Source organism: Leopardus geoffroyi, chromosome C2 (assembly GCF_018350155.1).
Source record: "Leopardus geoffroyi isolate Oge1 chromosome C2, O.geoffroyi_Oge1_pat1.0, whole genome shotgun sequence".
Lineage (NCBI taxonomy): Eukaryota > Metazoa > Chordata > Mammalia > Carnivora > Felidae > Leopardus > Leopardus geoffroyi.
The window spans coordinates 5,048,795-5,067,051 of NC_059333.1; the positions used below are offsets into that span (position 1 = coordinate 5,048,795).

The window sequence follows — 18,257 nt, forward strand, 5'->3', positions numbered from 1 at the left end:
ATTGCCCGGGAGTAGTTACAGCTTCAATTCCCGTTCCAAATTTTGGAACACAAAGCTGCATCAAATGTATGACTTGCTGACAGTGAAAATTAAACCATTAAGCAGAATCCCCTGCCCAGGAGAGACAGAGGGTGGGGGTGAGGGGGTCGGAAGGAAGAAAGAAATCTCACCCTTGTGAGAAAATACCAGAAGCCAAGGGGAGGCTCTCAGATTTTCTTGAAAGATTCACACGGGTGCATTTTCTGTGCTGTCTAGATAGTGTCTAAATCATCCCACTGACAGGCCAGAGGAAACACAAGAAACTTTGTAAAATTAATAATAATAAAAAAAAAGGCGACTGAGAACAGGTAGAGAAGAAGGCACTCCTGAAATTAACAGGGAAATGATGCTTTGCTCTCTAATATAACCTACAGCAAAGTGTGCACAACTTTCATTTGGAGGTTTCCCAGCAGGAGAGGATTGCAACAAGTTCTGACATGACCCCATCTTTCCCAGAGGGCACTCTCCCTCTCCTGCAGCCTCCTGGGAATTTACCTTGGGGGAGAGATCTGCTGTAGCTAATGTGTGCTGATGCATCAGGAAAGTCGGCCCTTTATGCTGCTCTGCTAATGTGAACCAGGAGAAGACGTAAAAATGCTCACATACATGTCCCTGTGCCTCAGAGCCTTGACGGCCTGTCTCACCTGTCAGGGTGTACCTCTCCGGACTCCTGGAAAAGGCCGGGATCATAGGATGAAATAAGGTTTCCATCCTGTGGGGAAATATGTGTTTCAGGATGACAGACGACTTTGTGCTTCTGAGTGTCAGTCTGTACCTATTTTATGGTTTTACTGTTAGAGGTGACAGAAATAGTGTGGAAGAATTTCTGGAACAGTCTCTGAGGCAGGGATGCTATACATGCGTATGACTTTTAAAAAAATCGATCTCCATACTGAAATGATAAGAAAATCATAGTGAGACAATTGTGGAAAACCTCAAATATTCTACAAGGAAAATCTATGCAAAGAAATGCATGCACATTTTGAGCATTATCCTCTTACACCTTTTTCAAGACCTTTAGGGTTGATTGATAACCACCTTATTGGCTCTGTAATGAATGCAGGTAGATTTCACAATATAAGGATGCATATGCAAATGAATATTGGATGTGGCTGTATTACGTGGTCTGACGTTATCTATCAGAAGGCTGTGGAACTCTTATATAAAAATGGCCCTCTCTTTTTATGACCAAGCATTCAAAAAAAAAAAAAAAAAAAAAAAAAAAGGCCTGACTGTAGAGCTTTGGGCTCTTTTATTCGGCGGCGGGGGGGAGGAATTAGCTTTAAAGAGTTTCTCGATGAATGATGTTCAATGGATACTGTGCAAAAAGGATCATAAAATACATAGTCATGTGAAAATAGAGTAAGAGTCCAAATTGGAATGCTATCTGTTCATAGGACCACATTTCAAAAATGTGAAATTAAATGGTTCCTACCCATCTATCTGAATGAGACTTTAAAAAAAAAAAAAAAGGATTTTTTTTTAACAACTATCATAGTTTGGTCTACCTTAATTTCGAAAAATTCCTGAATGTGTGTGATAAAAGATCTGTGAATTTTAATACCTAAGCTGATTACCACTAGGCCTCAAATAGCAAAATGTCTGACAGGATTTACACAAATATATTTGTAAAGGATTATGCAGTTTGATAGTCTGGGGTGCTAACAACATAAGAACCCCACAGTGCATTTTACCAGTAGACAATAGCGTTTTTCCCGCTGATGTAATGCGGTGCACATGTATTTCTTAGTGAAAGCACGATTGCTGGAGAGGCTGCAGACGGGATTTTGGGTGAAAAATAAAAGTGAGCGAGCAGTCCCTTCATGGGTTAAACGCTTGAATGAATTACCTCACCTGATCAGGTGCTGTCATCATGTTTAAAGCAGTCAACTTGCTCTGCAACGTTCTGGAGACCTTCTGTTACAGTGTGAGGAAACGGGGTCCATATCTGTGCAGACACACGTCCCTGGATGTCTCTTCAGGACGGGATCACACTGCATTGTGCTTGGCCACAATGTCTCTTGGTTTTAACCCCCCAGAGCACATTGTAGTTTAAGATTCCTGTTAAAAGCAGGAGCAGGCCTCTGGATAAGCTGAATAAGGAACAGTGAGCATATTTATTGCATAGAATACATTTTTGCTAGTATCTTTGCGTCTCTTTATGTACACACGTGTCCCTGACATCTTTTCCTGAGCCGTGGAATCTTGACCTTTGTGGCTTTGCTGTTTTCACAGAGCTCGTGGAGATTACAGGAGGTGGGTGCTGGGAGAGAGACAGGTGCTCATCAGAACAAAAGTAGGGTGTCAGCCGCTTCCCGGCATCACGGGCTCGTCTCAACAGGATATTGCATGCTGCAAACTGGGCATTTTATTTAAATGTAGGAGCAGGCCTTTGTGAGTACAAATGCACCTTGAGACTTTTTAAAATGACTTTTATTTAATTCGGGTAAATAGACGTAAGTAAACAGTGTCGCCAGGTGAATAATTTCAGGGCCTCCTGCCCTCCTCTCCTTCCCCTGTTTTTATTAAGCAGGTTCAAATTCTATCTCAGAATTTCAGAGCTCATCTAAAATTTCTAGGTCTCTTAAGCTGTGTGCCCCTGCCAGATGCCCTCTGTAGGAAAACAAAATGCCATGCAGACCTTTAATAAATGCCAGCCCATCCTTCTCGACTCTCTCCTGGATGCCCCTTTGGTGTGACGGCAGTTCATTGCTGCCCCCGGGGGAATCAGGGGCCCACCGGGCAGGAAAGGGTTCCATATACAGAGGTGCTGGTAGGGGAAATAATGTTGAGCAAAAAAAAAAAAAAAAAAAAAAAAAAATCCCTAATTCCTGGACCTCCACGTAGCTATCAAAGTGTTCTATCACTGATATGTCTGAGATGGGATGCAGTGAGGCTTTCCTGAAGAGACTCCATGCAATGTGCGTTGAAACTCGATGTAAGAGGGCAGAGAGAGAGAGAGAGAGAGAGAGAGATGGGGAAGGTCATTTTATAAGGAGAGACCTATGAACACAGCAGGAGACTAGAAATTTCTGTTTGACAAATTAAAGAATGGATTTCTCAGTGGATGCATTTACAGAATCGATGGCATCCGAATTTCACAAAATTAGCTGAATTCTCGGGGTGAGATCATGAATGTACCTCATCAATAATGAATAGGCAGTGAAAATGATACATTTAGCGTCAGGTTAGGCAGGGCAGCGGCAGCGTTTGCGTGGTGTGCGTGTGTGCGGGGCGCAGCGGGCAGAGCGCGCAGGGCCCTGGGGCGTTTCTCGTGCAGACCCGCCGCGTCTGGGCATTTTCTCGGCTGCTGCGCGCGGAAGTGCACGCTGGCTCCTGGTGACCGGCTCCCTCGGCAGGCCCGGGAGGGAGAGAGGTGCTGGTACCTGCATGTCAATTGTGTCCCCGCCATAGGACACTAGTGGGCGGCAGACCTCGCAAGACTGCTGCAGCCAGCCTTCCTCGGCAGAGCAGGCAAAACGGCCGCCTCCGGGGAAGCTCTGCCGTGTGTGCGTGGCGATCGGAGGCCCTCCACCCCGCGGTTTCTCCGGTTCCAGTGCCCAGACCCCCGTGGCACGGTGCATTTTCCCGGGGGCAGTGCGCAGGCCGTGGCGGGGAGGCGGTGTCCGGCCGCGTTTGTTGCCGATTTTTACAAAGGAAGACCGCGTTCGTTCGTTCGCAGCGCTCTCCTGAAACCTAGAAGGTGCACGGCGAGGAAGGTGCATTTGCATAGCCCCTTCCAAATTGGCGGGGGAGCCCGGCCCAGGCGTGTGTGCGTCTCCTCCTGGAGGTGGCGGCTCCGGGAGCAGCCCCGCGCCTGATTGGCTGACCTTCCAATGTCATTCCAGGAGGCCCTGCTCGCTTCTCCTCCCGCTGCTGGCGACAGGGGTGATGCTGCCGCTCCTCTGCAGTCCGGCTGTCTCACTGCCCTGCCTGCGGGACTCTGCGGCCAGGAACCCCCTCCCCCGCCCCCCCCCCCCCCGGCTCCCCCACCCCCACTCCGCGGGCAAATTGGGCAGCACCTGTTCACCTGGACCAGGATTAACTCTTCACCTCCCCGAGAGCCAGGTCGCCCCCGCCCCCCCGATTTGTGTTCTTTCCTTTAATGTTTTGAAAATAGAAAATTCAGAGTTGTGTTTCCCTCCCTGAGTTTATGGGTTAAGATAAGACAGTGGGCATGGAAGATTCCAGCAACCCCACATGTGCTCAGTTTGTGGGTGCAGCCCACAGGGTGCCTTCTGCAGGTGACACCATCCACGGAGGTGGCAGGAGGGAAGTGCCACGGAGCGGGTAGATTACTGGTTTCCGGTTCAGAAGTCAGACAGCTTCTGGCCAGGATGTTGGGCAGGGCTGGATGCAGAGACCTCCCCCAGATTAGGTCCTTACATTTAACATAGAACCTTGGACGTTCCCTCCACGGTGTCTAGGGCAGCAGATAACTTTATTCCTTTGCTGCTTATGTGGCTAGTGACTGTGTCCTCTCTAGAAGGTGAGACTCACGCAGTGCTGGAGTGTGCCCTTAGACACCCTGTGCTGAGCGTATGCACAGAATGGGTGGAAATAGATGTTGGCTGACTGGAAGGAGGCCCAGATGATGGGCAGAGCCCTCCTCCCCTCCCCTCCTCCCCTCCTCCCCTCCCCCCTCCCCTCCTCCCCTCCCCCTTCCCTCCTCCCCTCCTCCCTTTCCCTCCTCCCCTCCTCCCTTTCCCTCCTGCCCTCCTCCCCTTCCCTTCCCTCCTTCCCCCCTTCCCCCCTTCCCTCCTCCCCTTCCCCCCTTCCCTCCTCCCTTCCTCCCCTTCCCTCCTCCCTTCCTGTCTGCACCCTTCTCTCCTGTCCCCACCTCACCCTTCCTTTGCTCCTTCTGGGCCCCTGTCTCTAAACCATTGTGAGAAAGGTACCTGAGCCACCGTGAGGATTCCTTGGCTCCTGCCATCTCCTTCTGACACACAGACCTGCTGGCTGAAGTAGGGTTTATTTGCTAGAAATGCGTCTCGGGCATTTTCTGCTCTTTACTGAAATGGATTCACATCTGGAGTACACGGTGGGACTCCATCACGGGGTCACTATGGTGATGCAGCTGTTTGAGGGGCTCTTCCTGGTGTGGATTGGGTCAAGTGTCACAGAAAGTAAGGTTACAAACACACCGGCCCCCCTTGTTCTCAAGCGAATGCTGCTAAGTGCACGATTCAGAAACCCTATACGATGTTTACTGCCCTGTTGCGTTCTGAAAGCCCGTCAGAAGCGTCAGATCCACACAGAACTTTCCCTCGGGATTCTTGGGAATTCATTTCTTCATCAAAGGGCCACCCAGAACATCAAAACAAAGCTCAGTGTCTTAGGCCTTAACTGACTTAAAAAAGTCACATTATTATTTTCTTAAGTGTCCCACTGATTTTGGAGTTTCTCAGCATTATCTCTCTTTTTTTCCTTTCTCATTTTGCAGCAGTTGGTTGCTTCCTCAAAGTAGCACGAAAGGAATACGTTTTATTCATTATTGAAATTTCAACTTCTGTTTAAACGAAAGAATCACGTTGGGTGTCACGGTGTACAATATTTATTATCTTTTGATATCGGGAGATCTGTATTCTGTGTTGATCAGTAATTACAGTATTTAAAAAAAAAGTCATTCAGGTGGACGAATTTTTGGTCTTGAAGCCCCCCTGGATTATGTAAATGTATATCCTAGGTCAGCAGAGGGGAGAGAACGGGGGTTGACAAGATATTTGTTGAGGTAAGAGGAAGGAAGGGTCTCCCGCGCCGCAGAATGACAGAGATTAATAAATCTTGCTCGCATCCCTATTTAAGTTATTTTTACGCAGACAACAGTGAGTAAGATTTAAGAGTGAGCCAGCAGTCCTATTTATAGAAAGCCGTTTTTAAAGGCAGTGGTTGAGACAGTGAAAGAAAGCGCTGAAAACGTGAGAGATCACCTCCATACCGAATGCCAGCTTCCTCTAACTTCCCAGCAGGGTGCAGAATTTTTGGAGGAGACCAAAAAAGGCATCCCAGCCCTTGCTGAAGTACTGGGAAACCGCTTCGGATGCTGCAGAATGTTCTAGAAATGCTCTGCGGGTTTAAGACCGTGTCTGATTCGGGGGGCGGGGCGGGAGCCAGTGTATATACTGCTTGGAAACTGGGCTTGGGTAGGTCTGGGGGGTGGGTAAGGGGACGATGTGGAGCAGGCTGCATGGCCACAGATACTCATTGGGCGGCGTGCGTCGCCTCTCTCGCAGATGGTCAGCTGCAGAAAGGGAGAGGGTTGGGTCTGCGTGCGTGTTTGTGGCAGAGCAGTTAGTGAGAGAAAGGTTTGGATGTAGGGTCTTGTGATTATCACAGGTTCGTCCATGTTACCTAAGTTCTGGAGATTTAAATTGTGCTGTGCACTCCTCTAAATCGTCAGTTCAGATGGGCAGGCCAAGTCACCACCAGCTGATTGACTGACGTAAATGTCACCGGACAAAGAAAGAACACACCTGCTCTTAAAAATGATGTAGTCTTGGGGTGCCTGGGTGGCTCAGTTGGTGAAGCATGTGACTTCGGCCCAGGTCATGATCTCCCGGTTCGTGGGTTCAAGCCCCGTGTCGGGCTCTGTGCTGACAGCTCAGAGCCTGGGGCCTGCTTTGGATTCTGTGTCTCCCCCTCTCTCTGCCCCCTGCTCCCCTGCTCACGCTCTGTCTCTCTGTCTCTCTTAAAAATAAATGAACATTTAAAAAATTTAATAAAACAATAAGCAATTATGACGTAAGTATAAGTTTCCTGTTAAGAATTCCTGGGGGTGCCAGGGTGGCTCAGTCGGTTAAGCATCCGACTTCGGCTCAGGTCATGATCTCACAGTCTGTGAGTTCGAGCCCTGCGTTGGGCTCTGTGCTGACAGCTCGGAGCCCGGATCTTGCTTCAGATTCTGTGTCTCCCTCTCTCTCTCTCTCTGCCCCCCCCATCTCAAAAGTAAATAAACATTAAAAAAATAGTTAAAGGGGCTCTGGGCGGCTCAGTCGGTTAAGCGTCTGACTTCAGCTCAGGTCATATCTCATGGTTCATGGGTTCGAGCCCCGTGTCAGGCTCTTTGCTGACCACTCATAGCCTGGCGCCTGCTTTGGATTCTGTCTCTCCGTCTCTCTCTGCCCCTCCCTGCTTGTGTGCTCTCTCTCTCTCTAAATATTTTTTTAAAAAAAAATTTTTTTTTTCAACGTTTATTTATTTTTGGGACAGAGTGAGACAGAGCATGAACGGGGGAGGGGCAGAGAGAGAGGGAGACACAGAATCGGAAACAGGCTCCAGGCTCTGAGCCATCAGCCCAGAGCCCGACGCGGGGCTCGAACTCACGGACCGCGAGATCCTGACCTGGCTGAAGTCGGACGCTTAACCGACTGCGCCACCCAGGCGCCCCATCTCTCTCTCTAAATATTAAAAAAATCAAAAAAAAAAATTAAAAAAAATGAAATAGTCTTTCTTCCTAGGACTGCATCTGTTTCTTGTAACATTTTGGTTTTTCTAGTCCCAAGTGGGTTGTCCTTTCTATTAGGAGTAGAACACTTTATTTTTTTTTAAATAAAAAGTCTTTATTTTACTTTTTAAAAAACTTATTTAAGTTCAAGTTAGTTAATATACAGTGTAGTATTGGCTTCAGGAGTCAACGCAGCGATCCATGACTTCTATGCAACACCCAGTACTCATCCCAACAAGTACCCTCCTTGGGAGAACTCTGTTTTTTTTTTTTTTTTTTTTTTAATTTTTTTTAACGTTTACTTATTTTTGAGACAGAGAGAGACAGAGCATGAACGGGGGAGGGTCAGAGAGAGAGAGGGAGACACAGAATCGGAAGCAGGCTCCAGGCTCTGAGCCATCAGCCCAGAGCCCGACCCGGGGCTTGCACTCACGGACCGCGAGATCGTGACCTGAGCTGAAGTCGGACGCTTAACCGACTGCGCCACCCAGGCGCCCCAACAGAGGAGAACTCTTAAATTTGCATGGAAATGCTGCTGGTTTACAGGATGTAAATCTGAACAAACCTACCGTTGAGCCAGATGCTGTGAAAAGCATTTGCCTTTCATCTTGTGAAGAAGTCTCTGTAAAATGGGTCATTTTGTAGCCAGCGTCTCCAGACTGCATAATGGGCACGTTTGCTGAGGTGATAGAAAGAGATTCGAAGCCTTTGATTACCAATTTTGATTGATGTGAGCCTTGTCTCTTTTATTATTGGGATGAGGAACCAGGAAATGGCTTTAAGCTTTATTTTACACAGAATTTAAGCGATTCTTGTTGGTGCCCGCTGTGCCCAAATGCAGCGAAAGCTTACAGTGTTTTTCTATATTATGCAAATTCTCCAATTATTGGCTACTTCTGCAAAACTACAGTGGCGATAACGCTCCCAGTGAAGATCCTGATGACCTCGGGGTCCCCGAGTGCCCTCTGCATCCTCATGGGACCTCCATGAGGATCACGTTAAACTGAGACTAGGGCCTCCCAGAGGCAGGATGCTTATGGAGGGACCAGGCCGTGTGAAATGGCCGATGGCGGTGGGAGACCCTCACCGTTCATGCCTCTTCCTGACCTTGAACGAAGCACTGATGTACCTTGTGAAATCCCCATTCACTGCACGAACTTCAGGGTGATGGGAACATTTCTGTGATTATGTCCGAGGACAAAAGCAAAGCCCGAGGATAATGAGAACCACCGCATTCCTATGTGTTTTTAAATTGTATTCCTTTTTTTTTTTTTTCCTACATAAAGGACCTGAGTTATAGCGTGGAAACTTCTGAGTAAACATATTTTTCTCAGTTGAGAAACCCGGGATTCATTTCTTCTCTCCGTGGTGGCCTGATTTGATCTTGGGTTCCCATGGGACCCCAAAACCCCCAGATCCCAGCCTGTTTCACTACAGTGTTCGTTTCTCAGTATTGGCTATAGAGCATTTTTAATAACTTGATTTGTAGCTGCCAGGGTAGAAATAACAATGCTTGGTAATATTACGTGTGAGACTTAGGGGTGAGCTGAAGACCCCCAACCACAGTGGCAATTGGCTCTTGCAGACGACTGGGCAACTTGACCGAGAGTGGGCACCGGGGTTATTCTGTCATCCACCTTGGACCTTGCCATTGCTGTGCCTGCAAAGGGCGGTCATTTGCTCATCTGGTGGCCAGTGAACAAGAAATGCATAAAAAATCATTCTAAGAAAAAGAATCATTCTTTCCTAAGTTATTCAGGTCGGTAGAACCCAAGTTAGCAGACTCTGTCTGGTACCTTGACATGAGAGCAGAAAGCAAGAGGGAATAATTTCCGGATGTGTGCGTGCGTCTTATGATCCACCAGAATCAATGCCTATTAAGCCTTTGGTGGCTACTGTTCTACAACAGACTTGATGGATATTTACGTAGAAAACCGGGAAGAAAAATTTTGACCTGCACGTGATGTTGGTATTTGTCGTGGCTACTTACTTTGATCCGTGGTTCCTCTGTGTCTTGTGGCATCTCACATGACCAGCTACAGCCACCCACCTTGTTATTAATGGTCACAAGAGACCCCTCTTTCTCCCCCTTGCCCTGTCGCTGATGAGGGGAGTGGGAGGATCTTCTTTAGGCTTCTGTGGCATCACGTGCTTAAAGGCAATGGGAGGAAAGGTTATGGGAAGACCACGAATATGGAGGAAGGGGCTGCACCAGCCCCCGTGTCAAGATAACAGGAATAGACGGGGAGGAAGGAGGATACAGGCTGCCTCCAGGCCGCAGTCTGTTGACATCTTGGGTCTTGTTCTAGTTGACGTGTCTCCTTCTGGATCTTCTCAGCTAAGGATCAAGGCCGTTGGTTCTCAGTGCCCATGTGGGCTGGGTCAGGGAGGAAGAAGTTACAGAAATTTCCTGGAGGGTTTTTCCCCTCACGAGTCTCGTACTGGAGATTCTAATGCCAGCACCATTTTGGGAATGGGTCATAATTGGAAAAGTTCCTCAGGTCTCCTCCCAATGGGTACCTTTGCCATCTCTCCTCCACCCCTATAGGCCCCCAACTTTGTGCAGAAGCCTCAGATAATAGTTGATACGGTCTCCCAGCTCTGACCACCAGGGAGTCTGGTTCTGCAGCCCTGGGGAATGTATGGTTTGGGAAACTGCATTGTTTTTCTAGGTGGCCCATAATCCACCTCTGGAAAACACCTACTGGGCAAGGGGCTTCCCGGCCCCTGTTTGACAGAGGGCCAGACACGAGCTAGAAAGCCAACCCAATGAAATTCCAAGAGGACCTCAATTCTTGGGGAACTCTGTATTGAGTCGTGATTCCTTGGGGGGTGGGATGTGTGGGGTTACGTAGTCACTGACTACATATGGTAACAGGGATTTGGGCAGGTTTAGGGAGAGTTGCAGTAAAACCTGGTGACAGGGTAGCACCTGCATGCGGGGAGGTGTGATCCCACCAGGGACACTTCTGATTTGCATTCTAGTCGCTGGAGAATCATTTATGGCTATATCGAATCTCTGTTAGCATCTAAGTGTGGATATGTGTGCCTATATATGTGTGCCATTTTTTCGGATTGTTTGAGTTCGTTGGCTGTTCAGGTTCGTTGCTAGGTATGCGCTTTGCTTATGGACTTGGTTCCGTTGTGTTTTCTCACACTGACCCCCTCGTTGCAGCTGGGGTCCTAGCAGGGAAGCCTTTTGGAACCTGAATGTAGCGCCACAGCTCCAAGCAAGAGGCCAATAGTGTGCAACCGTTTGGGTCCCTGTGTTGAGCAGTCTTGAGACATGAGCGAGAGTGGATTGAGACCGGACAGGAGAATGGATCTGTTTGCAGCATGAGGTTTTACTTCGGTGCCAAACTGGGAACATTACATGCGCCTTCATTCAAATGTCAGTGCCCAAGCTCCTTCCAAAGCCACATGTGAACGACTTGGGGATCGTCTGCTCTTTGGGTTCTCTTGGTCTCCGCTTCCTCCGTTTAGGCAAATGACCCCAGATTGACCGTATTTATGACATGAAGCATGTGCTGTCATGCTAAGTTGTCATAAAAAGGAAAAATGGCGTATAGGGACATATATGCATTTTTAGACCTTGTCACATGCATGATAAAATCGAGGACAATTACTGGCGGCAGGATAATCCTTTCAAAACACCGTGTCCTTGATTTTTGCACTAAAATAGACTTGAATGTGTGCCGGGGAGAGGCCTAAATTCAGAGCCTTAAAAAATACCCTTTTGTGTCCTGAGATCTTATTTTAGATAATATTAAAAATAACTTTCCCTCCTAGGCATCTTAAACAAGTTTGATGTTATAATGCTCTGGCGATTTTATTGTGATTCACCACAGAGATGATCTTTCAGAGCGGCTGTTTTGATACTTTGCTTTAGAAGAAAACGGTATGAAAGACATAGCAGGCCGAAGAAATGGGATTTCTGCTTACTCAGAACTACACGAATTAGGGGAGACCCTGTCTCTCTACAACAATAGGTTCCTACTTCTCCATTCCTTCAAAAGGGGGGCATTGTGTTAGGAAGTCACAGGCTCTGCCCCGGGGATTTCTGGAAGAAGGAATCAGTCTAAAATAGCTCCTCGTCCCTCTCTGATCTGGAGATTTCACAACCTGCACGGTTTGTATGGACTGTTCTCTTTAAAATTTTGTAGTTGGCCTAGGTCACTCTTTCTTGATCTCTCCTCCCCCCCACCCCCCGGAAAGGGCATAAATATTTCCATCATCAAATTTAATGACCTGTGGGAGACTCACGAGTCATTGCAAATGGTTAAACACTTTCCTTAGAAAAAATACGAACGAGAGGTCGTGTGACTCAGATTTATTATTAGAATAAATCACCTTAACTCATGAAACTATTTATTACACCCTGTAGTACGTGTTGAGTGTTTTTTTCCCCTAGGTTCCCAGCATCTGTGTCTGTCCATAAGCACAAGCATCATTAGGGCTGGTCTGTCTAGTGGCCCAGCCGCTTTGGGCAGTGCAGTGAGCCTCCCGTAGTGGAGACAGGTTCGCAGGGAACGGAGGAGCTTTCTGCATTTAGTCTCTTGTCATTATTTTCACCTTCCTCTCTCCCTCCTTGGAAACTGGAGCAAACATCAGAACTTAACGTGCACACAACCGGAGTGTGGGAAGAGAGCCGTATTTCCCCGGGGTCTGAGGCCTTTGCTGGCCCCTCAGCTGAAGTCTGAAGCTGGAAGTCTGGAAGCAAGGGACAGTGTCCTTTCAGCCTGTGGGTGACCCACTCAGGGGACCCCATGGAAGTCTAGAGATGGTTGAGTGGGGGCAGGCTGGTATTTAAATGTTCTTCTAACGTGTACAGGCCTCGGCATTATGGGTTGTTGTAGAGCTCTAAACGGAGCCATGAGGTACAATTAAACTCCATGGCGCTGTTATTTTAGGCTCATTATTTTTGGCAGATGGAAATACCACCCCCCCCACCCCTCCCGCTTTTATGATGTGATCATTTTAAAAAGGGGTATGGTCTTGACAAATGTGTTCTTCAGTTAGATCAGTAGTTCTAACTAGGGGCGATTTCACCTCCCAGGTGACGCTGGGCAGTATCTGGAAACATCTGCAGGTGTCGCAATGCTTGTAGGGGAGGAGAGGCCACTGGCGTCTAGTGGGTGGAGGCCCGGGGTGTCGCTCAACATCCTGGAATGTGCAGGACAGACACCCCCGCCTGCCATGACAAAGAATTATCTGGTCCAAAATGTCAATAGTGCAGAGGTTGAGAAAACCCCAGGTTAAACAGCATAGAGCCGAGATACTACCATAGAATATCAGTTTTTTGCTTTTCTGTGGATGCTGGTGTGGCCCTGGAGAGAGAAAGCCAGAAGGGGGATGTTCTCAATCTCGGTTATAATTCCTTGGCTACAAAACTCAGAGCTGGTGATACTCGTCATTGATGAAGCTTTCTTTACGATTTGCTTTTTCTTTCTTTTTTTTTTTTTTTTCCCCACGAATAACAAGAAGAAAACCAAATCTGGATCCCCTTTTAGGCCAAGTCTCTAAGAGCAGGAGCACCGAGGTGTTCCTGCGGCCATTTCTCCCCTCAAGTGGTTATGCTAATTAGTGTTTGATCAGATGATTAAATTATAATTCGATTAATCCGTGCGGCGTGCTCTTGGGATGCGCGTCTCTCGCCGGGTTACCTTGCGCCCGAAGCGCCCTCCGTAGGCCCGCTTTTCCTGAAGACGTGGATTTCTGTTTTCAAACACACTGCGGATCCTTTGTTGCCTGGTCAGAGGGAGAGGGGATATTTCTGTCACCTGCTCGCCCGGGGAAGAGGCCTCTGGGAAAAGTGGGAAACGCGGAAACCCTGATTAGAAAGCACCAATTATTGGAAGACGTTGGATGCAGAGGATCCGGAAGGGCAGGGAGCGCGCCTGCCCCAGGGGAAGGCCGTGTGGCCCCCAAGGCTGCCAGCCAGGCCTCTTGCTCCTGGAAGGGGGGAGGGCACCTTCCCTGCCGCCTCCCTCCCCCACCCTGCAGCTGTGAGCTGCCTGTGTGCAAGCTGGTGGTGGCCCCCGTTTTCTGTGTTTATTTCAAGTGTGTATTTCCTTAAAGGAGGGTTCCACCATTTTGTTTCTGTGTGTTTCAGCTTTTAACCCGCGGCTTGAGGTGTCAGTGTTGTTTAGTGACTGCTTTTCCCCGCCGGGCACTTCGGTCTAGGTGACATTGAGGTTTGTCCAGGTAGATGCTTATAAAATGCCCTCTGACAGGAGGCACTTGAGGTGAATTGGGAAGAACGTGAGGGGGAGCTCCTGAAGGCCAAGCTGCTGTGAATGGATTTCGCCTCCAGGACGCGAGGTTGCCATGGCTCATTTTGTGGTTCCAGGAGATTTAGCAGTGGTTGGATTTGACTTTATACCCTGTCACTTTTTTCTCCCATTATGTTCTTGTAATGGGGGTCGTCTGGTTACCGGAACCTTAAAAATGTTTTCTTTTTTTTTTTTTTTTTTTTAAATTTTTTTTTTCAACGTTTATTTATTTTTGGGACAGAGAGAGACAGAGCATGAACGGGGGAGGGGCAGAGAGAGAGGGAGACACAGAATCGGAAACAGGCTCCAGGCTCTGAGCCATCAGCCCAGAGCCCGACGCGGGGCTCGAACTCACGGACCGCGAGATCCTGACCTGGCTGAAGTCGGACGCTTAACTGACTGCGCCACCCAGGCGCCCCAAAAATGTTTTCTTTTTATTTTATTTATTTTGAGAGAGAGAGAGAGAGAGAGAGAGAGAGACTGGGCACATGTGCATGTGAAGGGGGGAGGAGTGGAGAGAGAGAGAGAATCCCAAGCGGACCCCTTGCTGTTAGCGCAGAGCCCGATGTGGCACTCGATCCCACAAACTGTGAGATCATGACCTGAGCCGAAATCAAGAATCAGAAACTTAGTCGACTGAGCCTCCGAGGTGCCCCTGGATTTTTTTTTTTTTTTTTTCTATCAAAATGTGTATGTGTTTGGATCTGTCTGGAACTTACAGCATTTGCATTTAGGAACAGGCCAGAAGGTGATACGTATATCACCGGCCCCTCATACCTCATCCTGAGAACTACTTGGGACCACAGAATTTATGACAATATAGGGACTAAATACCTGCTTAGGTTTTCACATCTCCCCTACTCTGAAAATCTTGCACTATCATTTGTGAGAGATTACAGCCTCTTGATTGAGTGAAATTTGGCTTGTAATTCTTCCCAATAAAAAAATGAAAGTAAGAGGAAACTCACTGAGCATCTGAAGTGTGCAGGCACTTGGCTTACTATCTTGGGTGCACTTGCTGTGTTTCTTAGTAACAATAGTGAGGATAATGTCGGTGGTAATCACTGGCATTACTTATTGCTAAGAGGCAGGTCCTCCTTTAAGAGTTCATGGCATTTCCTGTAATGCCCGGAGCTGGGAGGTAGGCATTATTACCAGCATCATCTCCAGAAGGTGGGGTTAGATGGTTTGCTACGAGTTTCCATAGCTACTAAATGGCAGGACAGGGCCTGAGCCCAGGTTGTGTACAAACCCACACGGCTGTCAGGCCTCCATCCATCCTTACACGGTTGAATGAGGAGGTACTTCAGTGCAAGTTTTGCAGAATAAGATGCGGGATTTGCAGATGCTGGATGTGGACCCTGGTCAGGTGGGGGCCTCTTGATTCCAGGTCCCGGTTATCTCTGCGTTGGGAGCATTTTCAGATTCTCCCAACGAAGCCACACTTCCTCCTCTGACTTTTTTTGAACTTCAGAAATGATGATGTGAAGTTTCCTTTGGAAGTTGAGCAGTAAAAAGTTGTCTTGAGAGAGTGAAACATCAGCTTTGAAGAATGGGTGTGTACATGGGTGTGTACATGTACTTTCCCTCGTCAGCCTCCATTTACGTATGTGCTAAGTTAGGCAAGCATGGGACAGGTTAATTAACTTCTGTCGCCTTCAAAGGTAGAGCTCTTTCGCGGTATCGTGTTCTGTTGTTGGTGTGCTTAAGAGGGACATTTTTTTCCCTTCGTGTTACATTACGTTACGTGCTGGGACCTTCCCCAGCCCCCAAATTTAGATTGCGTATCTGTTTTTAAGTACATTACATTTCATTTGTCCCGAACAGGTCAAGGTCAAAGTGTTAGAGTAAAACTAGTTTTCGAAGTTGGGAATTGAAGACTGGAACAGGGTGTGAGTTTAGTATCCGCCGGACTGTCAGGGAAAAAGACACAAATTAGTTTTGTGCACGCAAGTCTGCGCCTTCTCGGTGCAGCTGGATTATTTTCCTGGCTCGTCCAACGTATATCTGGAGTCGAGGCGTTCACACTGACGGTAGCTGAGAATAACACCTGTGTGTGTACACGGTAGCCACCTCGCAGACCTTGGGTACTGGTCCCCCAGAAGACGCGACCACAGAGAGACGAGAAGATATCGGGCGTCCTCTCTACTGGCCAGGCAGCCTGGCGTTTGTGGCCAAGTATCCCTCTACAGTCCCTTTCGTGTGGCATGCGGACCGAGCCTGTGCATAATAATTGCTGATACTTACGGAACGCCGACTACGGCACCAGGCGCTGTGCTAATAAGTGCTGGATTGTATCCTCTCCTTTAATCGCGAGTGATATCTTTGAGATACTTACTCCTATTATCCCTCGTTTTATCTTTGGGAGGAATCAAGGGGAGTCACCTTGTAAAGGTGAGTCTTGTGAAGGTGAAGAGACTTTCCAAAGTCCTGTATCCGGCGAGTGGGGGAGGCAAGATTTGAACCTGCGCAGTCTGCTTCCAGAACGCGTACATCGACCACCTGCCTGTTCTCACCCTTTAGGGAGCTCCTGATATTTGGGCTGGTTCCTGAGTGCCCACGCTAGTGTAAGCGGCAGTACTCGTCTGGAGATCTGGAAATGTGGGGTGTATCCCTGGAGAGTTGCGACGGGCCGGTTTAAGTTTTCTTGGAGGAAGATGCTGGAAAAACGCGGCAATGTGGGACTTTCAGGGTTGGTTGTTTTACTCCCATTTCTAGAATCTCCGCTCATTCCCGAGTTCGGGTGCTCAGTTGCCAAAGTGTCACCACGCACACGCTGCCTATTTCATGCCACCAAGCACCAGTCAGCACCATCTCCCAGCCTGGAGCACGTGACCTGTGTCTCTTCACATCTATCGCGATGGCGTTCGGATTGAAAATTAAACTCTCCGAGGGCACCTGACTGGCTTAGTGGGTTGAGTGCCCGGCTCGTGGTTTCAGCTCGGGTCACGATCTCACGGTTTCATGAGTTCGAGCTCTGCGTTGGGCTCTGCGCTCACCGTGGGGAGCCTGTTTGGGATTCTCTCTCGCCCCAAGCTCCCAATCCCTCTCTCTCTCTCCCCCGCCTCAAAATAAATACATGAACATTAAAACGTATTGGGGCGTCTGGGTGGCTTGGTGGGTTAAGCGTCCGACTTTGGCTCAGGTCACGATCTCACGGTCCGTGAGTTCGAGCCCCGCGTCGGGCTCTGTGCTGACAGCTCAGAGCCTGGAGCCTGCTTCCGATTCTGTGTCTCCCTCTCTCTCTGCCCCTCCCCTGTTCATGCTCTGTCCCTCTCTGTCTCAAAAATAAATAAACATTAAAACGTATTAAAAAAAGAAAATTAAACCCTCCAGATTTCAGTAGACGATGCCCAAAGCCTTGTCTGGTACAGCACCTGATCGCTGGCATTGCTGTTTTCTCTCCAGCACGCTTTCCCTCTCGTCCCTTTCACCCAGGTGCTCAGGCCTTCCTTGACTTCTCCTTGCCTCAGAGACGTTAGACTTTAGGGTACCCCTGATAAACCCAACCCAGCCTCTACGCCGCCACGCCGGGGCAGCTGGGCTTGGCCAGAGGAACACACACACTGCTGTTCTCGTTGGTCTTGTCTTATGTTGTGACCACACTCCTCAGCTGAGCCCTCGGATCTGTCCTCGGTCCCGCCTGACTGCCCCATTGCCTCCGGCTTCCGTGGGAAAACTATCTTACACCTTCTCCCTCCTCCGCGAACCTCAGACTCCCCTTCCTTCCCCACTTCCAGTCGATGACCTTGATTCCTTTACCAAGAACCTAGAAGAATTGAGGGAGCCGCTTGGAATATCCCCTCCTCCCACACCCAGTTGATCATTCTGCTTCGAGTTTCCCTTCCTGGTTAGTGAGGGAAGGGTTCAGGTACGGGGACGTCTGGACACCCGACACTGGACGCGGTAACAGGTGAGGTCGACAGCCAGTCTCTGGTCGTGTACGTCCACGGCCCAAGGGCTGAAGACAGCCACATGGGGCCAGGCCACGCTCGGGAACAGACGGAGGGCGGAGCAGGCCATGTCACGTCAAGAGCGTGAGTGCCCCCTGGTTCACACGGAGGACACAGTTGGCTCGTTGAACGACTCCGCAGGTCCACAGGCTGGCAGGGAATCAAACCTTGCTGCTCAAGGATGGGCAGGAACTGTGCCCGGTCCCTCGATAAGGAGGCTTATTTGGTGGTGGGGGGTCGGTGGCTGGGGGAACTTGGCCTGTGGGAGCAGAAGGAGACAGAAGAACTACTGGCCCGGCCGTTTGTAGCCCTTCTGATTTTCCCAGGTGGGAACATTAATTTCAGGTCTTGCGCCCCGATACCCACGTACACTGCCTTCCGCCCCTGATGGCGGAAGCACCTGCCTCGATCCCCCCAAGGGCTGAGGCCTCCGTCCGAATCCAGAGTCGCAGCGTCTCCCGTGCACTCAAGAACCTTGGCTTCACATCCGTGATCTCACTCTCCGGCACCTCCCGATTTCCCTGTCTTCTGGGTTGTGTGCCACACGAC

At 48.9% G+C, this 18,257-nt stretch overlaps 1 protein-coding gene across 2 annotated transcripts in view; it reads left to right on the top strand.

The window, feature by feature from the left end:
* DSCAM (DS cell adhesion molecule) overlaps positions 1-18,257 on the top strand; it is a 704,213-nt gene that overhangs the window by 1,014 nt on the left and 684,942 nt on the right. The gene's annotated exons all lie outside the window — the stretch shown is intronic.